Source organism: Prunus avium, chromosome 2 (assembly GCF_965620075.1).
Source record: "Prunus avium chromosome 2, drPruAviu1.hap1.1, whole genome shotgun sequence".
NCBI lineage: Eukaryota > Viridiplantae > Streptophyta > Magnoliopsida > Rosales > Rosaceae > Prunus > Prunus avium.
The window spans coordinates 23,134,208-23,146,531 of record NC_142285.1 but is presented as its reverse complement, the minus strand read 5'-3'; the positions used below and the strand labels follow the sequence as shown (position 1 = coordinate 23,146,531).

General features: G+C 40.3%; 1 pseudogene; it reads left to right on the top strand.

Moving 5' to 3' along the window:
* Nucleotides 1-11,011: 11,011 nt before the first annotated feature.
* LOC110754194 (putative pre-mRNA-splicing factor ATP-dependent RNA helicase DEAH5 pseudogene) lies at nt 11,012-11,901 on the top strand (annotated as a pseudogene).
* The last annotated feature ends 423 nt before the right edge of the window (nt 11,902-12,324 follow it).

Sequence of the window (12,324 nt, the reverse complement as noted above, 5' to 3'; positions counted from 1 at the left end):
TATAAAACAAGTGTTGTATGCATTAGCCATACTTAATTCAGATTTTCAGCTTCCTTAGGCCTATATATAGTGAGGTTTCCCAAGCTTGTAAACACACCCCAAGGGGGGGAGCTCTCAAACACTTCTCTAGAGCTCCCTTCCCTTCTCTCCCTCAAACTCTCTTAGTTTCTCTTTCTAGTTTTCAATTGTTATAATGAGATCTTTGTGCTGAAATTTTCCTTTAAGTCTTTCCAAGTTCTACTTTAATTTTCATTGTTATGTAAATTCTTTTCTTTAGTTTCAAGTTTGATTAGTTTCCAAGTTTCAATTATGATTTTTGTTCTTATTCATTATGCTTATAAGTTAATATGCTAGTTTGAATGATTGATCACCATTTAGGCTTGCATGTTAGCTATCTTGGTTTGAATTAAGAGTAGACACCATACTTTAATTCGAATTGAACTATGAATAGGAAGAGTATGTATGGACATTCGACAACAGGGATTAGATACATGCTTGGTTGTTTAAATTGTTCTTCTATGCTTAATGGGTTCCTAATGCTTAATTTTAGGTTAGACAACAAATGATCAAATTAGGGAACACAAGGTTATGACCACACACCATGGCTTAATCATACATTAGCTAGAATCAATCCGTTAATCTAATTGAACTTGGGAACTTATCTGCTTGAGTTAGTTATTTTCTTTCTTCCTTGTTTTATTTATTTCCCTTCTTTTTCATTTCTATTTTGTGTAGGGAAAATGAATTGAATCATTCAATCACCAATCCTCGTGGGATCGACCTCGCACTTACATATGCTATACTACCAAACGGCTCGTGCACTTGCGAGTATCACAAGTTGAAGATGCAACTGAATCCATTTTGGTGAAGCTGTATCTACGCAACAAGCCTCATTGCTTCATACCGTTCGGCATCGTAGGCCCGCCGTTTCTGCCTGATGGGTTTGAAAGTGGGGCAGATGCTGAGCTTGTGACTGATGACACTCGGGGCGATACCGAGCATATCGTCGTATGACCAGGCAAAGACTTCTGCATTGGTGCGCAGGAAGGTGATAAAATCGGCCCTCAGTGCCGAACTCAAGGTGGTACCGATTCGAACTTGTCTGTCCGGTTGTGCTTCGGACAGGGTTACTGATTCTAAATCTTCGGCGGGTTGCGCTTGTGGGGTTACGGCCTCATCTCGGGGGTCATCTGGTTTGTCCGTTCCCCTGCCGTTCGGTACGCCCAAGCTGGTGGCGACCGAGTATGTTTCGCGAAGCGCAGCCCTTGCCGATTCCTTGGTTGCCGAAACGTAACACGTCCGTGCACTCAATTGGTCCCCTCGCACTTGGCCGACGCCGGCGTGTGTGGGGAACTTGAGGAGGAGCATGTGTGGTGACAGCATGGCCTTCATTTTTGTGAGCGCCGTCCTGCCGATGATAGCGTTGTATGCCGTTGGGCAGTCGACCACTAGAAAATGAGTGTAGAGGACCGTTCGTCTGGGGATGGTACCGACGGCGAATGGGAGCTGGACACTGCCGATTGGTTCAACCACGTCGCCAGAGAAGCTCAGGAGAGGGGTGATATCTTTGTTCAGATGCCGAGGGTCCACGCCGAGGGCGTTGAAAGCGTCGGCGAATAGCACATTGACTGAACTGCCGGTGTCTATGAGGATTTGGCCTATGTCGAAATCTGAGATATCAGCCCGTATGATCATGGGATCGGAGTGGGGGAAGATGATGCCTCGCTCCTCTTCTTCAGAAAAGGTGATAGGTTCCCAACCGTTTCGTTGAATTTTGTCATTGCGTCCTCCCGCCACGCTGAGGATCTGTGGATGCCGAACGGCACGAACGTAGTTTTTGACGGATCGGTTGCTGGCTTCGGCAATGGGCGCTCCTCCACTGATCATATTGATCTGCCGATTCAGTGATTTATCCGTTGCTGGCTTGGTGTTTAAATACTGATCCAGCTTTCCGTCGTTGATGAGGCGTTCGACAATTTTGCGAAGCGCGATGCATGATTCCGTATCGTGGCCGTTGTACTGGTGGTACCGACAGAAGACACCGGTGTCTTTTTCGCTCTGGCGAGGGAGTTTTCGATTGTTCGGCTTTGGTATCATATCCCCTTCGGTCAGGAGAACATGCTCATAGGTAGTGTTGAGCAAAGTGAAGATTTCGTCTGGCCAATTCCCCTTGTGGTTGCCCTTCTTGTTGTTGTCCTGCCGATCCCGGAAGTTGTCCTTCCGCTTATTTCGCTGCGTGGAAAAAGCAGGGACAAGGGGTGCCGTTCGGTAGGGGGCCTGGTTTGCCGATCGATCGACCGGGAATCGGTCGTAGTTTTGCGTTGGAGGCTGATCGGTCGACGCCGTTTTGTTTATTGGGGCCGAAGCCGATCCTTTGGAGTTGAAATGTTCGGCCTTGGCGTGGATAGCTGCCTGCTTCATTAACTCGGAGTAAGTGGTCCAGTTGCTGCTGTGGACTAGATACCGAAACTGAGACGACCGAAGGCCGCTTTTGAAAGCGCCGAAGGCTGCCCTGTCGTCAGTTTCTGGGCATCGGGAATACTCGTGGCTGAACCTAGCCGCATACTCTCTCAATGGCTCATCATCCTGCTGCCGAACGGTATAGAGGTCATCGGCGGAATACAGGCGATCGGTCTGAATCATAAAATGGTTGAGGAAGGTTTGCTTCAACTGATTAAAGGTGTCAACCGTATCTGGCTCCATTCGATAGAACCAATTCAGAGCGGCTCCGGTCAGGGTGGAGGGGAATAGCAAACATTGGCCTTCATCCGTCAGTCATTTGCAACCTAAAGCTTATTGGAAGGTATGAATGTGGGTAACGGGATCTTCCACCCCCGAATAGAACGATATGCGGAGTGCTTGGACCTCTTTCTCGTGTCTGAATGTCCGGATTCGATTGGTGAACGGCCCTGGCTGTACCGTTCCCCATGTCGTTGTCCGAGCCTGGTCCTGTTCCTTCTCAATGCGATTCATCTTCTGTAGGAGGAGACGAATAGTCGGATCGGTAGAGGGAAGATCATCACCAAAGGGCTCGATCACTTGGTTCCCCGTGCGTTGGTTAGCATTGTGAACTCGCCTTCCTTGGTCTGCCGTTCGGCTGGGGCTTCTCTCGTAATTTCCTTTTCGCCGATCGTTGTCCTGGTTCGATCGGTGGCTGTGGCGTTGTGCAGAGGGCCCTGCTGATGAGATTGTGGTTCCTGGAGATGTTGGAACATAATCTGATTCATCCGTTTCTTCCAGGCCGATCGCACTGTACCTCTGGCGCAGGGGGGATTTTGGTCCAAGTACCTCCAGGCGCGGATCGTCGAGCTTCGCCCGGACCTGGATGGGCGAGGACTGCCGTTCCCTCCGCCGATCGTTGATCCTTTCGCGGCAATCAGAATAAACGCGATATTCGGGATGGCGCTCCTTTGGAGTGGGCACGAACAGTCTTCGGGAGACAGTCGGTCCGTTAGCGGTCTGCTGCTTCCCTCTATCCTGGAAAGTGGGCTTTCGTACGCTTTTAAACGATTTCTCCTACCGCAGCTGTGTGGTTGGTTCCCGATCGTTCTGCAACTGGGCGGAGAGTGTTTGTTGTTGATGCAGCTGCCTCTGGGTGTCATCTGATCGGTTCATAATTGTATATCATTCTGTACCCTTCTAGCTTATGATTTGGTTATGTTATTGAGTTAAACTTGTGCTTTTAATTCATTTTCTATTTTGATAAGTCCATAATTTCATACACTTGCTTGCCTTCTTTACTTAGTGATTTTGCTTAGTTTCTCTTTATTTTGAGTCACTTACCTATGTTTGTGTGTTTTGTAGGTTAAGATAGCAAGAGATAACATTTGATGCAATCCATGCATGTTAAGGGCTGATTGGCATATGAGGAATATGAGCTTAAAGACAAACACATTTCGGCTACAACCCCTTTCCAGCCCAATTTCGTAGGTCAACTTCTTGGCCTTGGATCAGCATGCTATGGGGCTCGAATGAGGTGAAGATCTTCATGAAACTTGTTCCAATGGGTGTCTACTACAACATATCCAAATTTCAGCCCAATTGGACATTTTTGGAGTGCTCAGCCCGTCCAACACCCAACCTTGCTCAGCAGGATTTGCAGCTGCCAGCTTTGAGCCTTATCTCCTCCTTTAAGCCATGTGCCTCACCCATGCTGCAACTGACTTTGGATCCAACATAATGAGTGAAGTGGGGAGGCATTCCAGCTATGAAATTCTAAAGGAGCAAGTTGGTACATGCTGGAGTTATTATAGAGAAAGCATGTGCATGCATGTAAAGCAAAGAAATGAAATGAAGTCAATTCCAGTCTCTGTTCGGCTGCCAACTTGCAAGGCCCAAAACGCACACTTCTACTGCTCCGATGGGAATACTTTCTTCATAGAAGTTGTTCCAATGGGTGTCTAGTATAACATATCCAAATTTGAGCACCATTGGATACGTTTTGAAACCTCTGGCCTTCCTACACCAAGTCTGGTTCAGAAGACTCATTTTTGTTCAACAACCAAAAGAAGACCACATGGGTTGGCAGCAAAAGGCAGCCACAATTGGTCACCTTTGATCCCATGTGAAGAAAGCTTGAGGTGCAGCAAAAGAAGTATGGGATGAGATTGATTCCAACCACACTAACATAGACAAGATGAAGTGTGAGTTATGGGTTGTATTAAAAGAGGAATGGTGGTGTTGGATTTCATCATGTTGTTCCTCCCTCTTAGCCCTATAAATAGAGAAGCCTTCAAGCTTCAAAACACACCCCAAGGGGGGGAGCTCTCAAACACTTCTCTAGAGCTCCCTTCCCTTCTCTCCCTCAAATTCTCTTAGTTTCCTTTCAAGTTGTCAATTGTTGTAACAAAATGAGTTTACTAAATTTTCCTTCAAGTTTTCTTAGTTCTACTTTACTTTTATTTGTAATGTACATTCTTTCTTAAGTATTCAAGTTTAATTAGTTTCCAAGTTTCAATTATGGTTTTTGTTCTTATTCATTATGCTTATAAGTTAATATGTTAGTTTGAATGATTGATCACCATTTAGGCTTGCATGTTAGCTATCTTGGTTTGAATTAAGAGTAGACACCATGCTTTAATTGGAATTGAACTATGGATAGGAAGAGTATGTATGGACATTCGACAACAGGGATTAGATACATACTTGGTTGTTTAAAATGTTCTTCTATGCTTAATGGGTTCCTAATGCTTAATTTTAGGTTAGACAACAAATGATCAAATTAGGGAATTAGGAACACAAGGTTTTGACCAAACACCATGGCTTAATCATACTTTAGCTAGAATCAATCCGTTAATCTAATTGAACTTGGGAACTTATTTGCTTGAGTTATTTCTTTTTTTTTCTTGTTTTATTTATTTTCTTTTTCATTTCTATTTTGTGTAGGGGAAACAAATTGGATCATTCAATCACCAATCCTCGTGGGATCGACCTCGCACTTACATATGCTATACTACCAAACGGCTCGTGCACTTGCGAGTATCACAAGTTGAGGATGCAGCTGAATCTATTTTGGTGCAGCTGAATCGAAGCAACATCATCCATTTTAGAGGCGAGAACATTGTTGTGCTCCTGCATTCTTGCCATATCCTGCTGTAGGGTCTCCATGCGAGCCTCCAGGGTGGTCGGTCGAGCAGGTGTCTGAAGCAAGGGAGCTATACTTGGCTCGCCACCGAGGCCGAGGATGGGGCCATCGGTAGGGAGGGCCGAAGATGGATTCATTTTTCGGTCTCAGAGTTCTTTGGTTTGAGATATGGGTTGATCGATAAGCGATTCCCACATACGGCGCCAATCTGTTGGCACTAAAAACTGAACATATGGAGATGAGTGCAACTTACAAGCGAGATGGACGATCGAGAGATCGATTGGATGTTGGATGCCGATTCTTCCTGTCCTTGGATGCCGATCCTGAATAAAAAGAAATCGAGACTCGTAAGGTCTATGGAACCGGTGTGGAACCAGCCTAAGACCCTCCGATGCCGAAGTAAGTTTGTTATTTTAAGAGCTCTTGCTGTTGACCATATAGAAGTATAAAAGTCAAGCTGAAAAGTCTTACCCCTGTATTGTAGTGAAGGGGCTCATTTATAGAGGGCATCTTGTGTGCTCTTAGTACTCATTTTCGATGTGGGACTCGTGGGAAGGCCCTATGAGGTTGACACGAGTCCTTAGATATTTCAGGCGGGTGCTTCGAGGTTGATTCCGCAGAATCGGTAGGGGATACCGATTGTAGGCTGTGTTGGGCTTGTAATGATCTTTTGCTGCTTTGAGACAATATCATCAGTAGCCTATGCTGATTGTCCGAGGCCTTGGGTGCTTGGGCGAGTTTATAAGATCCACGTGTCGTTGTACGAGTGGAGGGTCATATATGGTACAAACAGTGTCTATTTTTGGGGAATGGTTAGAGATTGTTTTGGTTGGTTTTGGAATCTCTGAATTTTGGATTTTGAGATTTTTGAGATTTTTTTTTTTCTGCATATGCTTATTTATGTACATATCTGTCACATGTACTTTTTTTCTGCATATGCATGTTTCTTTTCTAATCAAGTTTAGGCTTATGTTTTTAATCACTGTTACTTCTGTTGTTGATGGTGTTATAGTGCAATTAGTCTTGTGGGATTCAGCTTATGGATAAGCCAAGGAAGAGAAATGGTTGGTAATTATTATTGGTTTGGTTGTTGCTCTACTACGTTACCTCCCTCTATTCTGAGATAAGCCAAGGAAGATGATTTTGTTTGTTCTAAGTTTATATAGATAATGAGTGAATTCTTATTTTGTTGTTTGGTTAGATGGATATTACCATTGCAAATTTCCATATGCATTACTAGCTCCTTGTCTGGTAATTGCGAGATGCCTCTCTAAGTTTAGTCACTAATAAATACAGGAACCATTAATATTGGTTTTACCGTACAAATTACAATAACTAATTTGAGTATGACAATGGCACATTATTTAGAACATGCTCAACTTTCTTGAAGACATTGGTGTGCCACTTGTTAACTAAAAAAATTAGGCATTTGAGTTCAGTAAAGGATAAAATAGATGTTATCATGATTACTTAAAATTGAAATGTGAATCCCTGGCGCTGGTGATGAGAGTAACCAAGTCAATCTCCCCCATAAACTTTTTTTTACCAAAAAAATTAAAATTGAAATGCGAACTACTAGATTTTTTTGTTAGCATTTACAATATAACAAGTTTATTTTGCACCATAACTCTAATGGCAAGTTTACTAATGTGAAGTAAACACAAGAATTCTCCATAACTGGAATTCAATTTCTAATTCGAATTCCAATTCATGATTAGTAAACATACCATAAATGACCAACCATAATCTTTGTAATAATGTCCAATTTTCAAACCAAAGCCACTAATTACATACAAAAGGGCAATTGCATGCAGGTAACCACTTCACATATGCAATTACTCTATCTCTATTGGAAATTGCAAAGCACCTCTTTTTGCATGCAATTGCTAAACAGTAAGGTGGAATTTGAAATTTAAATATGCAATTGCCAATTTGCTCAACAACGTTTGGATTGTTTCTAGTATGCAATTATCAAAATGAAGAATCACTTAATAATATCAAATGTAATTAAGACAAATGTAACACCTCGTCTCAAGTTGGAGATTTTACAGGTTAAGATAAGGGTGTATCTTGGAGATTTTATATTGAATGCCCTTATTTTGCTACAGCACAACCATATCAAGTTGGCAATTGACAAACAGACACTCTTTAATTGCGATTCCAATTTTGTGAAAACCGAATGCCTCATTGGTAATTGCCAAATGAGCTCTCATTTGATTTTTCTCCTTTCCATGATTTAAGTACCTTAACGTTGTATAAGAGGTACACATTCTCGTAAATGCGTACCCAACTGTTGTACCTTAACATTACTAGATTATGAATGATAAAGAACCTTAAAGTTGTAATGATGGTGTTAAAACTCGTAAATGGGAATTCAAATATTGTAATCTATGAAATTAAGGATCCATTCTATAAGTTTATGGAACACTAATGTCCAAACCATTATAATACGAGTCCTTAATGTTGTAAACAGTTGTGCTTACAAGAATAAGGACCAAGTTTACATGAAGGTCCACTTTTTCCTTAAACTTGTAATGAAGATCCTTTCTATTGTAAATTACGATATTACGAGTCTATGAATATACTTTATAAGTTTATGGAACGTTGACGTCCAAAACATTGTAAAAAGGTCCTTAATATTGCAAACCATTGTGTTTACAAGTATAAGGACCACATTTACTTCTCCAAGGTCCATATTTACCTTAAAGTTGTAAGGAGGAACCTTTCTACTGTAAATTAGGGTATTACAAAATTATGGATTAGGAACAATCTAAAACTTGTAATCATGGTGCAAAAAATCATAAATGATAATCCAAATGTTGTAAGCTACGAGATTAAGGACCACTTTACAAGTTTATGGAACTCTTACGTCCATACCATTCTAATATGACTCCTTAATGTTGTAAACAGTTGTGCTTACAAGAATAAAGACCAAGTTTACATCTCCAAGGTCCACTTTTTCCTTAAACTTGTAATGAATATATTTTCAATTGTAAATTACGATATTACAAGTCTATGAATACACTTTATAAGTTTATGGAACGTTGACATCCAAAACATTATAAAAGAGGTCCTTAATATTGTAAACCCTTGTGTTTACAAGACTAAAGACCATATCTACTTCTCCAAGTTCCACTCTTACCTTAACATTGTAAGGGAGATCATTTCTAATGTAAATTATAGTATTACAAGATTATGGATTATAAATAACTTTAAACTTGTAATGATGGTGCTAAAACTCGTAAATGGGAACCCAAATCTAATAATCTACGAAATTAAAGATCCATTTTACAAGTTTATGGAACGCTTACATCCAAAATATTGTAATTTGAGTCTTTAATGTTGCAAACCGTTGCATTTACAAGAATAAGAACCAAATTTACATCTCCAAGGTCCACAATTGCCTTAACCCCGTAATGGAGCTCCTTTCTATTGTGAATTACGGTATTACAATTTTATGGATATAGTTTACAGGTGTATGGAAGATTGAGGTCCAAAATATTGTAAGTGGGGTCTTTAATACTGTAAACCCTTATGTTTACAAGAATAAGTTCCACAATTACTTCTCCAAGGTCCACATTTACCTTAAACTTGTAAAGGGGATCCTTTCTATTATAAATTAGGATATTACAACATTATGGATTAGGAACTGCTGGAAATATGCCCTAAAAGCCAATCATATGATGTAATCTTTTAAGGATATTTCATGTACTAGACTTATGTTTAATTCTCTTAAGGGGCAAGTTTATTGTTTATTAGTAAATGTTTCATTAACAATTACACATGCTTAAATAATAAGTCCAAGGGATGTGAGATAGAGAGAAAGTAATCTAAGGAAGTTAGATTCAGGAGACCTTTCCTCTATTATCCTCATACCCTAAATGTTCCTAGTCATAGGATTGTCAAATGGGCACTGACAATCCGGAAAGACCGGTACATGCTATGTCTTCTCAATTGGGAGGATGACTAGTCTCAAGTCATTCGTGTGGAGATAGTAAGACAAGTATATAGGTGCTCAATAGAGAATGAGTTCACTGAACGCGATCGAACGAGAGTTTCTTGTATGGAAATTTTACTTATATGTCAAACAAGAAACTCCAGGTTGCAATAATGCAAATTAGTCCTTGGACTTGAGCCACCATGGTTGTCTTGTGGGAAGGCTGTGGATCTTTAATGATGCTATAAAGACATGTCCTAATCACGGAAGTGGTACAAGCATTGTTGGGTTCTCAATTGACTCATGGAGACACACGAGTGTACAACATAGAATCTCTATCCTTCAGTAAAGAAGGTAAATGCTCGAAAGATATGATTAAGCAAATCTCTAATCAGAGTATTCGATATGACCTAGAAGGATGTTCTTATACTAATATAAATCATATAAGACGTGACAATCTCATTAGGGGTTTGACATGCACCATGCCCTAGTAATGAGATTAAGAGCATTGTAATAAGGAAAGACCGTATTGCATTGTAATTCCAACTGAATAGGTTCTCTGCTTATTCTACTTAGCTTGACTAACCATGACATATGGCTGGGTGTCACTCATGGATGGTGGAAGCCCTAAGGACTAATGATTCTAACTAATATGGAGAATTAAAAGGGGGTTTTTAATTCACAATCAATTATGAAGAGTTTAAATTGCCCACAACCTTGCTAATTAGAACCTAATGGATCGCACACCGTTAAACTTGAGTTATTTGAGGAACTGTTATGGAGATGATGAATTGAAGAGATCAATTAAGCTTAGTTAATTGGTTAAGGCAAAATTAATTATGGAATTAATTTAAACGTGATGTCGAAATAGGCTTTAAACTGGAATTTTGAATTCTAGGCTCATTGGGCTTTATCCTGTTGGACATAGAGATTGGGTTGTATGACAACTTAAATGAAATTGAGCCCAAGAGGCCCAATTTTCAAGGGATGGGCGTTCATATGGGCTTTGGTTGCTAGAGTCAACTTGTTGACTCAAGTAAAAGATGACTATCATCTCTTTGGAAGCCTAAGGGGACATTAGTGAAAATCAAGAGAGAGAAAGAAAGCTCTTGTCTTCCAAAACTCTCTCTACACTTTCATACTACCTTAGTGAGGGATTACTAGCATCATCCTCTCACTAAGCTCATCATCTTCTTCTCAAGCTCTAGTTGGTGAAGAGACTTAGAGGTTACCTATTTTGGTGACTTTTGGAGAACCTCTCAAGTTGGAGTTTTTTGAAGGAGTCATTCAAGCTTTAACAACAAGGTGGAGATTTTGAAGGAGCCATTCAAGCTTCAACAACTTTGGTGGAATTCAATCATAGGGTTGAAAGCATGCATCAAGGGTAACTCCTCCTTCCAATCTTCTTAGAAGCATGTTCTAGGAAAATAGTACAACTATCACTTGGCTTAAAAGATTCATAGGAAAAGTTTTTGTTTTTGAACTCATAGATGCATAGTAATGGAACCATAGTGTCGAAAACAATGTATGTAAAATGCAATTGCCAAGCTAGAAGATATAAATTGCAAGATACTTAGAAGAGTTTAATCACTAATATATGCTGGAATGATTAATTATTTTTTTATGACAGTGATTGATGCTTTAGAAACATAATGGATAGTTGTGTTGAATATGAATAAGTGTTGTTTGTACAAAATATTGCAAAACTGTTTTAGAAGTTGATATGGAAATTCAGATGGCATATTACACATCCTACCATCGCCATTAACAGATTTCATTGATTGAACATAGCATTGTCATGTAAGCTATAGGATAGATTATTATAAAGATTGTGTGTAAAAACCTAGCATAAGTTTGTCATGCCAATGTCTCTACTAGCACCCCTTGCCTTGCTTTAGTTTATAACAGTGATCAACGATTTCTAAGTTGAGTATTCTGATTTGAAGATGAAATTGCATTCTGACTATAGGTTGTGAATTTCAGGTATAAACTAGATGTTGTGAGTGCTGGAAAGAATTTTACAAAGATCAGGAAGGCAATTACGGCAGGGTTTTTCTTCCACGGTGCTAGAAAGGACCCGCAGGAGGGTTATAGAACCCTAGTGGAGAACCAACCAGTTTATATACACCCAAGCAGTGCCCTCGTCCAGAGACAACCAGATTGGGTGATCTACCATGAGCTGGTTATTATGACCACAAAGGAGTACATGCACGAGGTGGCGGTTGTCGACCCCAAATGGCTCGTGGAACTGGCACATAGGTTCTTCAAAGTGGCAGATCCCACCAAGATGAGCAAGCGCAAGCGTCAAGAACGTATTGAACTGCTATATGATAGATACCATGAACCTAACTCTTGGCATCTTAGTAAGAGACGTGCTTGATATGTGTATCATCTGCTGCTTTTGGTTTTTCTGTATGGATTCAATATGAATATCTTGTAATTACTTGAGCTAATTTTTTACTTTGAGTGCACAAAATTTGTGTGGACATCCTCGTGAAATTCCTTCAACGTCGCAATAAGGGCGTCATGAATTGCTTATTTTCCTTACTGCAAGCAAGCTGGGGGTAGAATCTGTTGTGTAATTTAAAGGCTACTTTATTTCTTGATTTCTACTTTAGGAGATATTAGCTGTTCTGTTCTCTGGACAATGAATTGTTAGGAAATGAAAGAATCATAGTGTATTCTTGAATGTATCAAGGCACTCAAATATGTAGTCTTGAAGAATCAGTTATCAAATATCTTTGTACTGGTAATTTCAATTCTGTGGCCTCAGGCTTTAAGCCAAGAAAAGTAGGGATAAATA